General features: G+C 42.8%; 1 protein-coding gene and 1 non-coding gene across 51 annotated transcripts in view; one reads left to right on the top strand and one right to left on the bottom strand.

Annotated features, from left to right (window-relative positions):
* Nucleotides 1–16,632, top strand: part of CELF1 (CUGBP Elav-like family member 1) — an 86,218-nt gene that overhangs the window by 13,334 nt on the left and 56,252 nt on the right. The window lies entirely within an intron of this gene.
* Nucleotides 101–231, bottom strand: LOC118145998 (small nucleolar RNA SNORA31). The gene has a single exon (XR_004731468.1). It is a non-coding gene; the product is annotated as a small nucleolar RNA SNORA31 (small nucleolar RNA).

Below are 16,632 nucleotides of genomic sequence, written 5' to 3'. Positions count from 1 at the left end.
AGATGGCTTGAGCCCAGGAGGCAGATGTAGTGAGCCACTTGTGCCACTGCACTCCAAGCCTGGTGACCAACCTGTCTCAAGTATTGTCTTCCTGTTTTTACCCTGTATTCCTCTGTTCATTCTCAGCTGCCGCAATTAGACAGAAAAACGCAAGGACATGTTTTTCTTGCATCTGTAGTGGAGACCTTAGCAGCAGATAGTAACTGCTCCAGGTCTGTCAAATAGTTGCATTGAAATGGAGATTTATATACAGTCTGGTACTCAGCCAACTACATTGTCTTCTATACATAGATATGTAGGATAGAAAAAGCTAGAAGGCATTATTTGATATCAGAGGTCAAACAGTGATTGCAAATCTATCTAAACAATATTATGGGCCAGGCATGGTAGCTCATGCCTGTACTACTGGCACTTTAGGAGGCCGAGGCAAGAACATTGCTTGAGGAAGGAATTTGAGACCCAACCTGGGCAAATACAGGAATCCTGTCTCTACAAAACAAAATTATTTAGCCAGTCATGGTGGTGCACACCTGTAGTCCTAGCTGTTTGGGAGGCTAAGGCAGGAGGATTCATTCCTTGAGCCCAGGAGTTGGTGGTTACAGAAAGCTATGGTCGTGTCACTGTACTCTAGCTAGCCTGGGCGAAAAAGTGAGACCCTGTCTCCTAAAAAAAAAAAGAAAACAATTATTATACTTTGTGCACAGAGGAAATTTTACAGTCTGTGTCCATAGTGTTTCCTGCATACTGGGGCCTTGCATAAAGTAGATATTTGGTAATTATTTGTTGACTACTCCATGTCTAGTCAAATCGCACTTTAATTTTATGTTTTGGAACAGTTCAGTATTAAGGATTAATACTAGGAAAAAGACAATATCGAAATTCTGTGGATTTGCTTAAGTCGTTTTCTTCTGAAGATAGAAGACTTTCAAAGCTCCAAGGAGTTATCTGGGAAAAAAATGTAAGCAGCTTTCCATCAAAAGACATTATGTTTAAGATTTGTACTGTAAAAACCTTGTGGAGCTCTGATCTTGAAACCTCTTATTTTATATTGCTTGAACAGTCTAAAGGCTCCTAGACAACTCTGATTTTGACTCAGTTTTCAGTAGCTCCAGATAATAAGAAAAAGAGAATCTGATACTGCTGGCAGTCTGCACTTTTGCTTCTCTGGGCCAAGGCATGCTTTTCCAAATAAAATCAAGGAAATTGTAAACCAGTAGTAAAAAAAGTAAAGCATCCAGGAATTTGCCTCCTCTCATGTCCTGTTTTCTCCTTTTTGTTTCTAGGCTGTCTGATATTAAACAAATGTGGCAAAACTATCCTCTGGGCTTGTCCTTCCTACTTCCCCTTTCAAGTTTATGGGAAATAATTATGGAAAGATACTATGTTTATTATATATTCATTTTTTTATTACATGCTGTTTCTGTTTAATGGCCTCTGGATACATTTACAATTGCATTTTTTTTTTTTTTTTTTTTGAGAAGGAGTTTCACTCTTGTTACCCAGGCTGGAGTGCAGTGGCACGATCTCGGCTCATCGCAACCTCCGCCTTCTGGGTACAGGCAATTCTCCTGCCTCAGCCTCCTGAGTAGCTGGGATTACAGGCACGCACCACCACGCCCAGCTAATTTTTTGTATTTTTAGTGGAGACCGGGTTTCACCATGTTGTCCAGGATGGTCTCGATCTCTTGACCTCGTGATCCACCTGCCTCGGCCTCCCAAAGTGCTGGGATTACAGGCGTAAGCCACCGCGCCTGGCCACAAGTGTATTTTTAATTTTTGTTTTTTGAAATGGGGTCTCACTCTTTCACCCAGGCTGGAGTGTAGTTGTGTGATCTCAGCTCCCCAGGTTCAAGTAATTCTCCTGCCTCAGCTTCCTGATTAGCTGGGATTACAGGCTTGCAACACCACGTCCAGCTAATTTTTGTTTTTTGTTTTTTAGTAGTAACAGGGTTTCGCCATGTTGGCCAGGTTGATCTTGAACTCCTGACATGACCTCAGGTGATTGGCCCACCTTGGCCTCCCAAAGTGCTTGAGATTACAGGCATGAGCCACCGCACCCAGTCTACAAGTACAATTTTTAAAAAAGCTTATAAACTTCTTTACTGAACTAATTTGGATTATAGATAGTATTGGGAAACTATCTATAAATTAAGAAATTAAGACAGTCTCGCTCTGTCACCCAGGATGGAGTGCAGTGGCACAGTGTTGGCTCACCGCAACCTCTGCCTCCTGGCTTTAAGTAATTCTTGTGCCTCAGCCTCCAGTGTGGCTACTATAGGCCCTTGCTACTACGCCCAGCTAATTTTTCTGTTTTAGTAGAGATGAGGTTTTGCCATGTTGGCCAGGCTGGTCTTGAGCTCCTGGCCTCAAGTGATCCACCTGCCTGGGCCTCCCAAAGTGCTGGAATTATAGGCATGAGCCACCATAACCAGCCAGAAACTATTTAAAAACAGACTCTTGTGGGCCTGCTGCAGGAAAGCTTAGGTGAGTAAATACAGCAAAACAAGATATAATATTTTTGTGGAATACCATGATAGCTATTGCCTACTGTAAAGTTAATGGTATGTCTTACCTCCTTAGAACCATTTTTTTTTTTTTTGGTTTGTGAATTTGAAATTTGTTTTACTTGTGTAAATTGGTTTTGAGTTTGGTTTTCAACACATTTTATTTGAATGGAATTTATATATTAGGCTTCAGTAGTTACTAGTTTGAGGTATACTCTTGAACTTTGTGCCAGGTACTTTCTGGCTCAAATTACTGTGAATCAGGCCTAGGGTAGCTGAAGTTCTAGACTATTACTGTGAAATCAAATGCTATTTTTGTTAATGTTCATTTGTCTGGTATAAGTTTGCTCTGGGCTAAGCCAAATCTATGGAAAGACTTAACTCTGTTCCAGGAAGCTTCCAACTTAGAAAAAAAAATTTTTTTTTGTAATTCTGACTGTTCTACTGCTTTGAAAAAACCAGATAAACAGATCAGAGTTGTAAAAATGGGTCTCCAGGGAACTGAGTGGCAACACACATTTAGCTGGGAGTTGTAGTTCATCTCCTTAAATGTACTTTAACATCACATTTGTCTATACACAGCAGTTTTGGAGGCATACATGGAGATTGAACTTATACTTCTTTTAGCTTTATTTTTTGTAATTTTGTGTCTGAGATATTTCTAGTATAATTGTGTAGAGAAGCTGAACTTTGGAAAACATTGAAATCTTGATAGAAAAAAATACTAAATATGGTCAGGCACAGTGGCTCACGACTGTAATCCCAGCACTTTGGGAGGCCAAGGTGAGTGGATCACCTGTGGTCGGGAGTTCAAGACCAGCCTGGCCAACATGGTGAAACCCCGTCTGTACTAAAAATAAAATTAGCTGGGCATGGTGGTGGGCACCTGTAATCTCTGATACTTGGGAGGATGAGGCAGGAGAATCGCTTAAACTCAGGAGGTGGAAGTTGCAGTGAGCAGAGATTGCTCCACCGCGCTCCAGCCTGGGCAACAAGAGTAAAACTGTCTCAAAAAAAAGAAAAGAAAAATACTAAATATAACTTACAGAGTATTGTGGTCTGGAAAGAAATAGCAGCATATATAGGTCGTAGAAACTTCAGTTGAATTTATATTGATGTAATTGCTTTTATGAAGAGAGGGGGAAGATTAAGACTTGAATATATTTATTTTACAAGACAGTGTCACTAAAATACATATACATATATATATATATATATATATATATTTTTTTTTTTTTTTTTTTTTTTTTTGAGACAGAGTCTCGCTCTCTTGCCCAGGCTGGAGTGCAGTTGACCGATCTCAGCTCACTGCAGCCTCTGCCTCCGGGGTTCAAGTGATGCTTCTGCCTCAGCCTCCCAAGTAGCTGGGATTACAGATGCCTGTCACCGTGCCCAACTAATTTTTGTATTTTTCTTTTGAGATGGAGTCTCATTCTGTTGCTCAGGCTGGAATATAGTGGCATGATCTCTGCTCACTTTAACTTCCGCCTCCAGGGTTCAAGCAGTTCTCCTGCCTAAGCCTCCCGAGTAGCTGGGACTACAGGCACACGCCGTCACACCCAGCTTTTTGTATTTTAGTAGAGACGGGTTTCACCTTGTTGCCCAGGCTGGTTGAGAACTCCTGAGCTCAGGCAATCTGCCTGTCTCGGCCTCCCAAAGTACTGGCATTACAGGTGTGAGTCACAGTGCTTGGCCTAATATTTCTTCAGAAATGAATACTGTATGGTACTATTTCTTGAAAGTAGCTTGCCAAAAGAATAAGATCAGCTTTATGAATTGCCAGATCCAGAACATTAAAAAAAAAAAGAAAATACTGTGACTGAAAAAAAAAGCTTTCTGGATCCACCCCCAGGAATCCTAGTGGGTTCCCATGGTAACAAGCTCTTTGCTTACAACTTGTCACTGTGTAACTGTCACTGGGGTTCAAAGAAAAGCCAGTATAGCAAGAACTGTGTGGCATTAACAACTCCTTAATAAAATGCTGGTGCACATTTGCAATGAGCCAGAAATAGAAAAGAAAGTTTTAAGGTTTTTAATTTCTGTGTTCCGTTAATTAGAAGCTTTAAAAAGCTGCCTAATTATGGTAAGGTGCAGCAGTGGGAAGGTGGTGGGTGGCCCCGGCAGGCATAGGAGGGAGAGAAAGTAAGCCATAGGCTCATGATGTTTTTCATCATGCAACTTCAGAGATTTTTTTCTTCTTTAATCTTACCATTTTGAAAATTAGAGACATGAAATGCCTTAAGTTCACATAGAGATAGAAGCAGGAATTTTCCCAGCACTGTTCTGTTGTCTCTACCCACACATTGGATGTTACCTTTCCTCTGCTTTTCATTGTGAAATAGGCTTCTGAGGTTAGCAAAAGACCTTCAGAAAAGTTACACAGAGAAACTTTGTATCCATCGAAGGAATCCCTTGTACAGCATCCTGGGAAGGCAGGCTTGCCTCTTTCCTCAGGTAGAGGTTACTTGTCTAATTGGCAAAAGCTCTCTACTGGAGTTCAAAGGGAAGAAAGTTTTACATGGATTTCCCATTTTAGAGCTGTATACTGTTTTTCTCTCATCATAAAAGAGCAGTTATAAGCCAGACGAGGTGGCTCACGCTTGTAATCCCAGCACTTTGGGAGGCCGAGGCGGGTGGATCACCTGTGGTTAGGAGTTTGACACCAAGCTGGCCGGCAGGGCGAAATCTCATCACTACTAAAAATACAAAAATTAGCCAGGCCTGGTGGTGGGTGCCTGTAATCCCAGCTACTCAGGTGGCTGAGGCAAAAGAATTGCTTGAACCTGGGAGGTGGAGGTTGCAATGAGCTGAGTTTGTGCTGCTGCACTCCAGCCTGGGCGACTCCATCCAAAAAAAACAGTTGTAAATCAGAATAATTACCGAATGTTTTTCAATAACCTGTTTATTTCCATTTAAGTCATGTTTGACAGTCATGATAAGACATAATTTTTTTTTTTTTTTTTTTTTTTGAGACAGAGTTTCGTTACCCAGGCTGGAGTGCGATGGCGTGAACTCGGCTCACCGCAACCTCCGCCTCCTGGGTTCAGGCAATTCTCCTGCCTCAGCCTCCTGAGTAGCTGGGATTACAGGCATGCGCCACCATGCCCAGCTAATTTTTTGTATTTTTAGTAGAGATGGGGTTTCACCATGGTGACCAGGATGGTCTAGATCTCTTGACCTCGTGATCCACCCGCCTCGGCCTCCCAAAGTGCTGGGATTACAGGCTTGAGCCACTGCGCCCGGCCCAAGACAGATAATTCTTTAAAGGAATTATGTCATGCCTAAACCCTAGAACTTTGGAAAGATAATGCCATATTTGGAACAAGCTACTCCTTTAACAGGTGGGAGGGAAAAGATGATGATAAATGCTATATTGAGTTTAAAGTACTTCATGATGTGCTTAACAAAATGAGATGATTTTTAGCTAAGGAATATTAAAACAAGCCTCAAAAATATTTCTAAGGCAAAATCAGAAACCAAGTAGGAAAGTTTTGTTTTGTGTTTTTGTGGTGCATTTTGCGAATATTTTTGTTATTGTAGAGTAGGTGCATCTATACAAAAGTGAGCTTGGGGTTCAAAACTAATAATATTTTGGGTTTTATTTTATTTTTTATTTTTGGAGACTGAGTCTCACTCTGTTGCCCAGGCTGGAGTGTAGTGGTGTGATCTAAGCTCACTGCAGCCTCCGCCTCCTGGGTTCAAGCGATTCTCCTGCCTCAGCCTCTTGAGTAGCTGGGACTACAGGCACTTGCCACCACACCAGGCTAAAAAAAAATTTTTTTTTATTTTTTGAGACAGTCTTGGTTTGTCGCCTAGGCTGGAGTACAGTGGTGCAATCTTGGCTCACTGCAACCTCCACCTCCTGGGTTCAAGCGATTCTCCTGCCAATGCCTCCTGAGTAGCTGGGATTACAGCTTCGTGCCACCATGCCCAGCTAATTTTTTTTTTTTTGTATTTTCAGTAGAGATTGGGTTTCACCATCTTGGTCATGCTGATCTCAAACTCCTGACCCTGTGATCCCCCCCCCCCCACCTTGTCTCCCAAAGTGCTGGGATTCTAGGTGTGAGCCACCATGCCAGGCTTGTTTGTTTTTCTTTGAGACAGAGTTTGGCTGTTTCGCTTAGGCTGGAGTGCAGTGGCGAGATCTCGGCTCACTGCAAACTCCACATCCTGATTCAAGTGATTCTCCTGCCTCAGCCTTCTGAGTAGCTCAGATTACAGGCATCTACCACCATGCCTGGGTAATTTTTGTAGTTTTAGTAGAGATACGGTTTCGCCATCTTGGCCAGGCTGCTCTTGAACTCCTGACCTCAGGTTATCTATCTGCCTCAGCCTCCTAAAGTGTTGGGATTATAGGCGTGAGCCACCACACTGGGCTGTTTGTTTTAAGACAGGGTCTTAGCTGCCCAGGCTGGAGTGCAGTGGCATGATCATGGCTCACTATAGCCTTGACCTCCTGGGCTCAAGCGATCCTCCCATCTCAACCTCTCAAGTAGCTGGGACTACAGGCACATGCCACTATGCCTGACTGATTTTTTCTATTTTTTTAGAGACAGGGTCCCCCTTTATTGCCCAGGCTGGTCTTAAACTTCTGGTCTCAAGCAATCTGCTTTGGCCTCTTGAAGTGCTGGGATTATAGGCATGAGCCACTGTACCCAGCTTTCTTCCTTTTCTTAAAGTCTGGTTCTCTCTCCCAGTTTCCATGTCTGACAGCTGTTTCTGATATTGCTTCTTTTTTTTTTTTTTTGAGATAGAGTCTAGCTCTGTTGCCCAGGCTGGAGTGCAGTGGCTCCATTTCGACTCACTGCAGTCTTCACCTCCCGGGTTCAGGGGATTCTCCTGCCTCAGCCTCCTGAGTAGCTGGGATTATAGGCACCCACCACCATGCCTAGCTAACTTTTCTATTTTTTTTTTTTTTTTTTTGAGATGGAGTTTCTCTCTTGTTACCCAGGCTGGAGTGCAATGGCGCGATCTCAGCTCACCACAACCTCCGCCTCCTGGGTTCAGGCAATTCTCCTGCCTCAGCCTCCTGAGTAGCTGGGATTACAGGCACGTGCCACCATGCCCAGCTTATTTTTTGTATTTTTTAGTAGAGACGGGGTTTCACCATGTTGACCAGGATGGTCTGGATCTCTTGACTTCGTGATCCACCTGCCTCGGCCTCCCAAAGTGCTGGGATTACAGGTGTAAGCCACTGCACCCGGACCTAACTTTTGTATTTTTAGTAAAGACAGGGTTTCACCATGTTGCCCAGGTTGGTCTCGAATTCCTGACCTCATGATTCACCTGCCTTGGCCTCCAAAAGTGCTGGGATTACAGGGGTGAGCCATTGCACTTGGCCTCAATCTTGTTTTTTAAGCCTCCATTTACAGGTTGATTCACAGTGGGAGAGAGCCATGTTCAGAATTTTTTTCTGATAGCCTGAATTTCTTCTTGTCTTTCATGTCTTTGATTCTATTTATGTTCTTTGTACCTCTTCTTTCTTGAGCTTACATCTTCTGCATAGCTGACTCTATATCATCTTTGGGCCTGCTGAATAAAATGTGGAAGATTTTAAAGTTAAGATTCCCAGAATAATGTTGTCGCCCACATTGCACATATGTCACATTTTGAGTTTACTAGTTAGGCCTCTAAATGTGCACTTTATATACAATATGTGCAGTGTGATGACTTAGGTTGCTATGAGAACTTAAAAATTTTAGGCTTAAATGGTTCAGTAACAGACACTTTAAAATTGTCTTAGATGAAGGCTAATTTTTTCCTGTATTTTATACACTCTTTACAAACTGAGGCATAAGGCAGCTGTACTCATATAGTACCTCTCCTGCTGAAAGATGGGTGGCTTCTTTGTTTGCCTACCCGTTATCAGTCCCCTTTATTTCAGTCTTTCATACTCTGCTGTTGTGTTCCCTGCCCAGGTATTTGTCTCTCTCTCTCTCCTTTTTTTTTTTTTTTCAATTTGAGGCAGTCTTGCCCTGTTGCCTAGGCTGGAGAGCAGTGGCGTGATCTTGCCTCACTCCACTTCCCTGGTTTAAACAGTTCTCCTGCCTTAGCCTCCCAAGTAGCTGGGATTACAGGTGCCCACCACCACACCTAGCTAAGTTTTTTTCCCCCAAGACAGAGTCTTGCCCTGTTGCCCAGGCTGTAGTGCAGTGATGAGATCTTGGCTCACTGCAGCCTCTGCCTCCTGCCTCAGCCTTCTGAGTAGCTGAGGCTACAGGTGTGTACCACCATGCCCAGCTAATTTTTATATTTTTAGTAGAGGCAGGGTTTCATCATGTGGGCTAGGCTGCTGTTGTACTCCTGGCCTTATGTGCTTTGACTGCCTTGGTTTACCACAGTGCTGGGATTACAGGCGTGAGCCAGCACACCTGGCCACTAATTTTTATATTTTTAGTAGAGACAGGGTTTCACCATGTTACCTGTGGTGGTTTCAAACTCCTGACCTCAAGTGATCTACCCGCCTCAGGTTCCCAAATTGCTGGGATTACAGGCATGAGCCACTGTGTCTGGCCTTGTCTCCTACTTTCTTTGCTGCAAGGTAGGATTAGAAGTAGAAACTGGTGCGGTGGCTCATGCCTGTAATCCTAGCACTTTGGGAGGCTGAGGTGGGCAGATCCTGAGGTCAGAAGATTGAGACCATCCTGGCCAACATGGTAAAACCCCGTCTCTACTAAAATACAAAAAATTAGCCAGGCCTGGTGGTGTGCGCCTGTAGTTCCAGCTACTCGGGAGGCTGATGCAGGGGAATCACTTGAACCCGAGCAGCAGAGGTTGCAGTGAGCTGAGATTGAGCCACTGCACTGCAGCCTGGCAACAGAGCGAGACTCTTATTTCAAAAAAAAAAAAAAGAAGTAGAAATTGGAGCTGGGAGCTATAGTCTCAGCTATCCGGGAGGCTGAGGTGGGAAAATTGTTTGAACCAGGGAGGCATAGGTTGCAGTGAGCCAAGATTGTACCACTGCACTCCAGCCTAAGCTATAGAGTGAGACTCTGTCTCAAATAATAATAATAATAATAATAAATTGGATGAGATGACATGCATCTGTACTCAGTCCCAGCTACTTGCGAGTCTGAGGTGAGAGGATCACTCAAACTCAGGAGGTCAAGGCTGTAGTGGCTGTAGTGAGCTGTGAACCTGCCACTGGACTCTAGCCTGGGTGACAGATATAAAAGTAAAAGCTGGAAGCTTCACCCTTTTTTTTTTTTTTATTTGAGGCAAAATCTCATTGTGTTGCGTCGTCTGGAGGGCAGTGGTGTGATCATAGTTCACTGCAGCTTTGAACTCCTGGGCTCAAAATGATCCTCCTGCCTCAGCTTCCTGAGTAGCTGGGACCACAGGCACATACCATCATGTCTGGCTAATTCTTGTGGGTTTTTTTTTGAGTGGGGGAGGGTGGAGATGGGGTCTTGCTGTATTGCTCAGACTGGCCTTAAGTGATCCCCTTGCCTTGACCTCCCTATTTTTATTTTTTTAAGAGACAGGATCTTGCTGTTTCCAGGCTGGAGTGCAGTGGCACAATTATAGCTGACTGCAGCCTCAAACTCCGGGCCTCAATGAACAATCCTCCCACCTCAGCCTTCCAAAGTGCTTGTATTACAAGTGTGAGCCACCATGCCTGGCCAGACTTTTAACTTTTTTTTAAAAAAGTGAACTTGGCCAGGCGTGGTGTCTCACACCTGTAATCCCAGCACTCAGGGAGGCCAAGGTGGGTGGATCCCATGAGATCAGGAGTTTGAGACCAGCCTGGCTAACATGGTACAACCCTGTGTCTACCAAAAAATAGAAAAAAATTTGCTGAGCATGGTGGTACGTGCCTGTAGTCCTGGATACTTTGGAGGCTGAGGCAGGAGAATCGCTTGAAACTGGGAGGCGGGGGTTGCAGTGAGCCAAGTTCATGCCATGCCTGGGTGACGGAGTGAGACTCTGTCTCAAAAAAATAAATTAAATTAAAAAGGTAAACCTGGGGTAAGAGAGGAACTCTCTAGTGGGATATTCCCCAGCACACCTAAGGACTTCTACTGTCATGTGAGCCCTGTGATGAACCATAGTGGTAACTTATAAGCTAAAATTTACTTTAAAACTTAAAAAAGTAATTTGTGAAGTTAATCATTCTGTTACCTAAAAACAATTCAGGTTCAGTCTGAATCCGAATACATTATTTTGAATAATTTCTTGACCAAGGAGAATTGTTTATTCCATATTTATTTATTTATGATGGAGTTTTGCTCTTGTTGCCCCTGCTGGAGTGCAATGGCGTGATCTTAGCTCACTGCAACCTCCACCTCCCAGGTTCAAACGATTCTCCTGCCTTAGACTCCCAAGTAGCTGGGATTACAGAGATGTACCACCATGTGCAGTTAATTTTGTATTTTTAGTAGAGACGGGTTTCTCCAATGTTGGTCAGGCTGATCTCGAACTCCCAACCTCAGGTAATTCACCTGCCTTGGCCTCCCAAAATGCTGGGATTACAGGAGTGAGCCACCGTGCCCAGCTGAGACTTGTTTATTCTTCACTGATAGGGTTAGTCATGATGATTAAAAAAGAAGGTAATCACCTTCTCTTTTGGACCAGGATAAAAGAGGAGATGACACAATGTTAGAGATGGAACAACTATTTATTGTTTAGTCTTGAGTCCTTAAACCAAAAATCTGGTAAAAGTTGTGAACCCTCTTCTTTATAAATGCATGTATAGGTAAAATTTTACACATAAGGAAGTTTTTTGAATTCATGAAATGTCAGTGGGCCATAGATAGATAGTCCATTCTCATATTTCTCTCGAAACAAGAGAGGAGAAATAACTTGTCAAAGGTCATACGTTAGGTGTTTATAGTCATTTTGATTTTGAGATTATACTTGAAGCAATCCCCCTTTGTGTATTACAACTGTGGTATATTGCTTTGTGGTTTTTTTTTTTGTGGGGGTAGGATAGGTAAGGGATGGAGTTTCACTCTTGTCGCCCAGGCTGGAGTGCAATGGCGCAATCTTGGCTCACCGCAGCCACCCAGGTTCAAGTGATTCTCCTGACTCAGCCTCCTGAGTAGCTGGGATTACAGGCAACACCACCACACCCTGCTAATTTTTGTATATTTTGGTAGAAATGGGGTTTCACCATGTTAGCCAGGCTGGTCTCGAACTCCTGACCTCAGGTGATCCACCCACCTCAACCTCCCAAAGTGCTGGGATTACAGGAGTGAGCCACTACACCTCGCCTGCTTTGTGTTCTTTATTTTTACTTAGTTGCCTTCACACAAGTGATCTTAGTAAAGTACATACAAGTAATTAAAGCTGTGATCTTAAACACGAACATATTAATCCATGGTAAACTACTCTTTGGGAAGTCAAAATTGCTATAATAGGACTGTTCAGATTCTTAAAAAGTTAAATACATAAGGCACTATATACAATGAAGAGGCTTAATTTTTTTTAAGTTTTGTAGAGACAGGGTCTCAGTATGTTGCCCAGGATGTTCTTGAACTCCTAGCCTCAAGTGATCCTTTCCCTTGGCCTCTCAAAGTGCTGGGGATAACGGGGTGAAACATTGCATCTGGTCCAGTTAAGAGGCTTTTAGTTACTTATTTTTCAAAGTTTTTTCACAGGATTTCACTTTGTCGCCCAGGCTGGAGTGCGGTGGCGCGATCATGGCTCACTGCAGCCTTGACCTCCTGGGCTCAGAGAATCCTCCCACCTCAGCCCCCTGAGTAGCTGGGAGTACAGGCACGTGCCACCATGTCCAGCTAATTTTTGCTACTTGGGTACAGATGAGGTCTCCTTATGTTGAGGCTTTTAATAACATGTTGAATATTTGCATGTCTGTTTTATGGGCATGGATGTGCTTCCACTGCTGGCATCCTGCGGTGAACTCTATAATGGATAGGAGCTAAGCAGTGCTCTTTTCTTTGGAGCTCGTTTTTTTGTGTCTGTGAGTTGGAGTTTTGCTTTTGTCACCCAGGCTGGAGTGCAGTGGCGTGATCTCAGCTCACTGCAACCTCTGCATCCCGGGTTCAAGTTATTCTCCTGCTTCAGCCTCCCAAGTAGCTGGGCTTATGCGCACCTGCCACCATGCCCAGCTAATTTTTATATTTTTAGTAAAGACAGGGTTTCACCACGTTAGCCAGGCTGGTCTCGAACTCCTGACCTCAGGTGATTGACCTGCCTCAGCCTCTCAAAGTGCTGAAATTACAGGCATGAGTCACCATGCCTGCTGGCCTGGAACTCTTTTTGATGATTGGTTAACTTAGCAGTGTTTTATAATCAAGGATCTCATAGTTATCAGCATAAATATTTCTAGTTCCCACCATTTTGTTTCCCTGTGGCAGCGTTGTGTTTTTTTTTTTTCCCCCCCTCAATAGTGGTTTAAAATTTATTCAGCAGGCAAGGCAGAAATGTCTCAGATGGAAGAACGTTTTCCTGAAATGTTGTGTGAGAAATGTTGCAGTGGATGCTGAGTTATGGTCTGAATTTATTTTTATCTTTCTTTCGAATATGTTTTCTCTAAAGTAGGCAAAAGCTATAATTTTGCTTCCATAAGCAGTATGGTATTAATCTCATACTATGAAACGTTTTAGGTTGAAACTACAGACTCAGAATTTCAGAAACAGAGGGACCTTAGAAATCATCTAGTTCAAATTCTTTACTCCTTCACATTTAAGATATCTCAGGTACCCTTAATGAGAGCTCTGATAGGTGGGATAAACAAGAACGTCTAGGTCAATCTGTCTGGTCTCAGCCTCTCTTCTCTCTTCCTTTTTTGTTTGTGGATAGAGACGGGGTCTTGCCATGTTGCCCAGGCTGGGCTCAAACTCTGGGCTCAAGTAATCCACTCACCTCGGCCTCCCAAAGTGCTGAGATTACAGATGTGAGCTACCATGCTCAGCCTCTCTTCTCTAAAAGGTGATAGCATTTATAGTTTGTACCCTACACTTCAGTGCAATAGTCATGTACTGTCTGCGTTTATTATTAATATCTCATGTTAATCTCATCTAGAAACTAGATTGGAGGTCAGTGATAGTATGGTTTTCATTTGTGCTCTAGCCCCTGTGATACTGAATAAATATGTAACCAGGCTGGGTGTGGTGACTGAACGCCAATAATCCCACCACTTTGGTAAGCAGAGGTAGGGATCACTTGAGCCTAGTAGTTGGAGACCTGCCTGGGCAACATGGCGAAGCCCCATCTCTAAAAGATGGGGAAATGTATATAGACGATGTACTGAGTACTTCACTAAGGGCTGAAGAATAGAATCATTTGTGCTGTCAGCCATGCATTTCTTATTGTTGGAAAAGTTCACTCTGGTCAGCAGTTAAGCTTTTCACATACTTCACATTGAAGTGAATCTGAATGAATTGTTGTAAGTAAAATACTTTTTGGAGCACAAATATTTGGCTTCTGATTATATAAGCCATCACCCTGAGACATACATTTTTAAAATTAGAGTTTAACTTGTATCAACTAGAAAAAAAAAGAGCTCAAAATATTCACAGTTGGAATGAGACCTTCCTTCTAAAAGCAGCAAGGAGCTAGTGAAGGTTAACATTGTTCACACAAATGGAGAATCACCTTGTTTGCATGTTAAATTTTAGGATTTAAATGATAAATTGAGCCTCACCACTACTGCTGATCCAGTAAGAATCTGAGCTAGTAAAGGTTTTCAAATGTCTTTTCCATTTCTCATGGCTGAGGGATTCTTGGTGTCAGTGACTGAAATTATTTGGAAGTTACTTGACTGAAATAGAATCTCTCAAACCTGACTTCAAGTACCAGCCTGTGTGTTTCTGTTTTTTGTCTGGAGCATGTGAACAGAATGCATGTGTGTGAGATAATTGGGCTTTCACTAATGGCCCCCTTTCAGCAACCATGTATGGGTAAAGCTGTTCAGTTCCCTGCTCCTCCCTCTCTGAGCATGGAGCAGAATCTGTTCTGCTGAAGCTGCTGTTCCACTTTTCAGCTTTCTATATTTGTACAGCAACAGCAGGAGCAGCCCACTAGCTAGGCCGTGTGGCCGCCCTTTGGCACCCACACTGGCTCAGACCTGCTCAGGACTCAGCCAGGGTGTGCAGTTTGTGTTCTTACATCCGTCCATCTGTCTGTCTGTGTACGTTTCTGTGGAGGACTGAGGTTTTCAAGTGAAAGAGGTGACTCGTTTGTCTTTATTGTTTTGCTGTGTTCAGGTTTGTCAATTGTAAATTGTAGAGAATATTTCAGGATGTTAGGGATGGGGCGAGGAGACAAGATTTGTTATTTAACAAAACACCATCTAGAGGGTATAAAACAGGGAAATGTGGCATGAGAAGTGGTCTTTGGGTTCCCTTAGAAACATATGATTGAAGTAGTAGTGTTTTTTTTTTTCTCTTTGTTTTGTTACAGGTCACAAAGATCAACTATTAGGAGTGGAATTGAATTACTTTCCTGGCACGCAAATTTTGTGACAATATAATTTGAGTATAAAAAGATGAGGCACCTCCACCCCTTTAAGAAATTATTCAGTGCACATCTTGGAAGAGAGTGCAGTAGGGGTTAAATGTGTTGACTTCGCTGTCTGCCAGGAAAGGAACTGTGGGGAATGCCCTGTTGCTTTGGGCCACACAGCAACCTGTGTTGTTTGTGCTGTTTGAGTACTTTGTAACGTTTGGCCTTCCACAGGCCTCGTAATGCCTTTTGGTGTCATGTCTATTTAAGGAATAGCCGAAGACATGACATGAAGACAAATTTCAGGTGATTTTCAGAAGATACTGGGTTTATTACTATATTTTAAAAGGACACTTTCTTGGTTTGTTATGAGATATTCTAATTAAACAGAGATGAATTCCTCACTTCTAGTCAGTTTAAGTCTACATTCAAGTTTGCTGCTTTGTTTTACAGTTTCCTTTTACTCCCCTCCCCCATCCCCTCGTGAGTCATAAGCATGCAGTGTTGGGAACAGAACTTGTCAGCTGAGTGGAGATGAGACAGTTCTCTGCACATACTATTTGTGCTTTTGTGTGTGTGTGTGTGTGTGTGTTTTTTTTTTTTTTTTTTTTTTTTTGAGACCGAGGTTTGCACTGATGCCCAAGCTGGAGCCCAGTCCGGCTCACTGCAACCTCCACCTCCTGGGTTCAAGTGATTCTCCTGCCTCAGTCTCCCGAGTAGCTGGGACTACATGTGTGTGCCACCATGCCCAGCTAATTTTTTGTATTTTTAGTAACATGGTTTCACCATGTTAGCCAGGATGGTCTCCATCTCCTGACCATGTGATCTGCCCGCCTTGGCCTCCCGAAGTGTTGGGATTTCAGGCGTGAGCCATCATGCCCAGGCCCACACGTACTATTTGTAACTGTAGTCAACGAGGAGAGGAAAGGACTTTATTTAAATGCTGGAGAAATACCTTGATTGAGGCAGTTTCTTCCTGTGGCTGTGTGGTATGGATGCAGAGTTCTGTGTGACTGTACACTGATGTATTCTGGCCCTGAATCACTTAGGAATTTGTTCTGTACCTTGTCCATTGTAGGTTTTGGATGCTTGTTTATTTAGGGTCTAGAACCTGGTGCTTAGCTTCTCCTGGATCCTGTATATTTAATGATTTTCTAAAATTCTTTTGAGTATGGCATTATATCTGCTTCATCTTCTTCTTGGCTGTGCTGAGCGCCCATCTTATTTTACTGTCCTAATGTTTTCCCGTTTATACTATGAATCATTGTGCACCCTACGTAGAGCCTGTCATTGGAGATTAAAATCAGTGGCAGTTCTTTGATTTTACAGCTTAGCTTCAGTAAGTAACGCTGTGGTTAGCACACCTATATTCTAGCTTTCTTTTTGTTTTTGGCCTTTTGTAAAAAGTTTATAACTTCCCTGGTCTCATTTTATTCGTTTATATTTTTCTCGTGTGTCCATTTTGAAAGCTTCACAAAAAAAAATTTTTTTTTTGGTTTGATGAATGAATAAATGTTTATACATAAATATTCTCAGAACAAGTGGGTTCAGTAATCCATAGTGAAGATATACTAGACTCTGTAACAGGCTCAGTTTTAGGTGCAAGATCTGTCAGCTTGTTACTGCCTTCTTACCTACTCCCTTCCGCCTCCTGTTAGGAAATATTTTGGTATAATCTGAAGTATCCTTTTTTTTTTTTTTTTTTTTTAAATAAATGAAG

This window comes from Callithrix jacchus, chromosome 10 (genome assembly GCF_049354715.1).
Source record: "Callithrix jacchus isolate 240 chromosome 10, calJac240_pri, whole genome shotgun sequence".
Lineage (NCBI taxonomy): Eukaryota > Metazoa > Chordata > Mammalia > Primates > Cebidae > Callithrix > Callithrix jacchus.
This window is presented reverse-complemented; position numbering and strand designations above follow the sequence as displayed.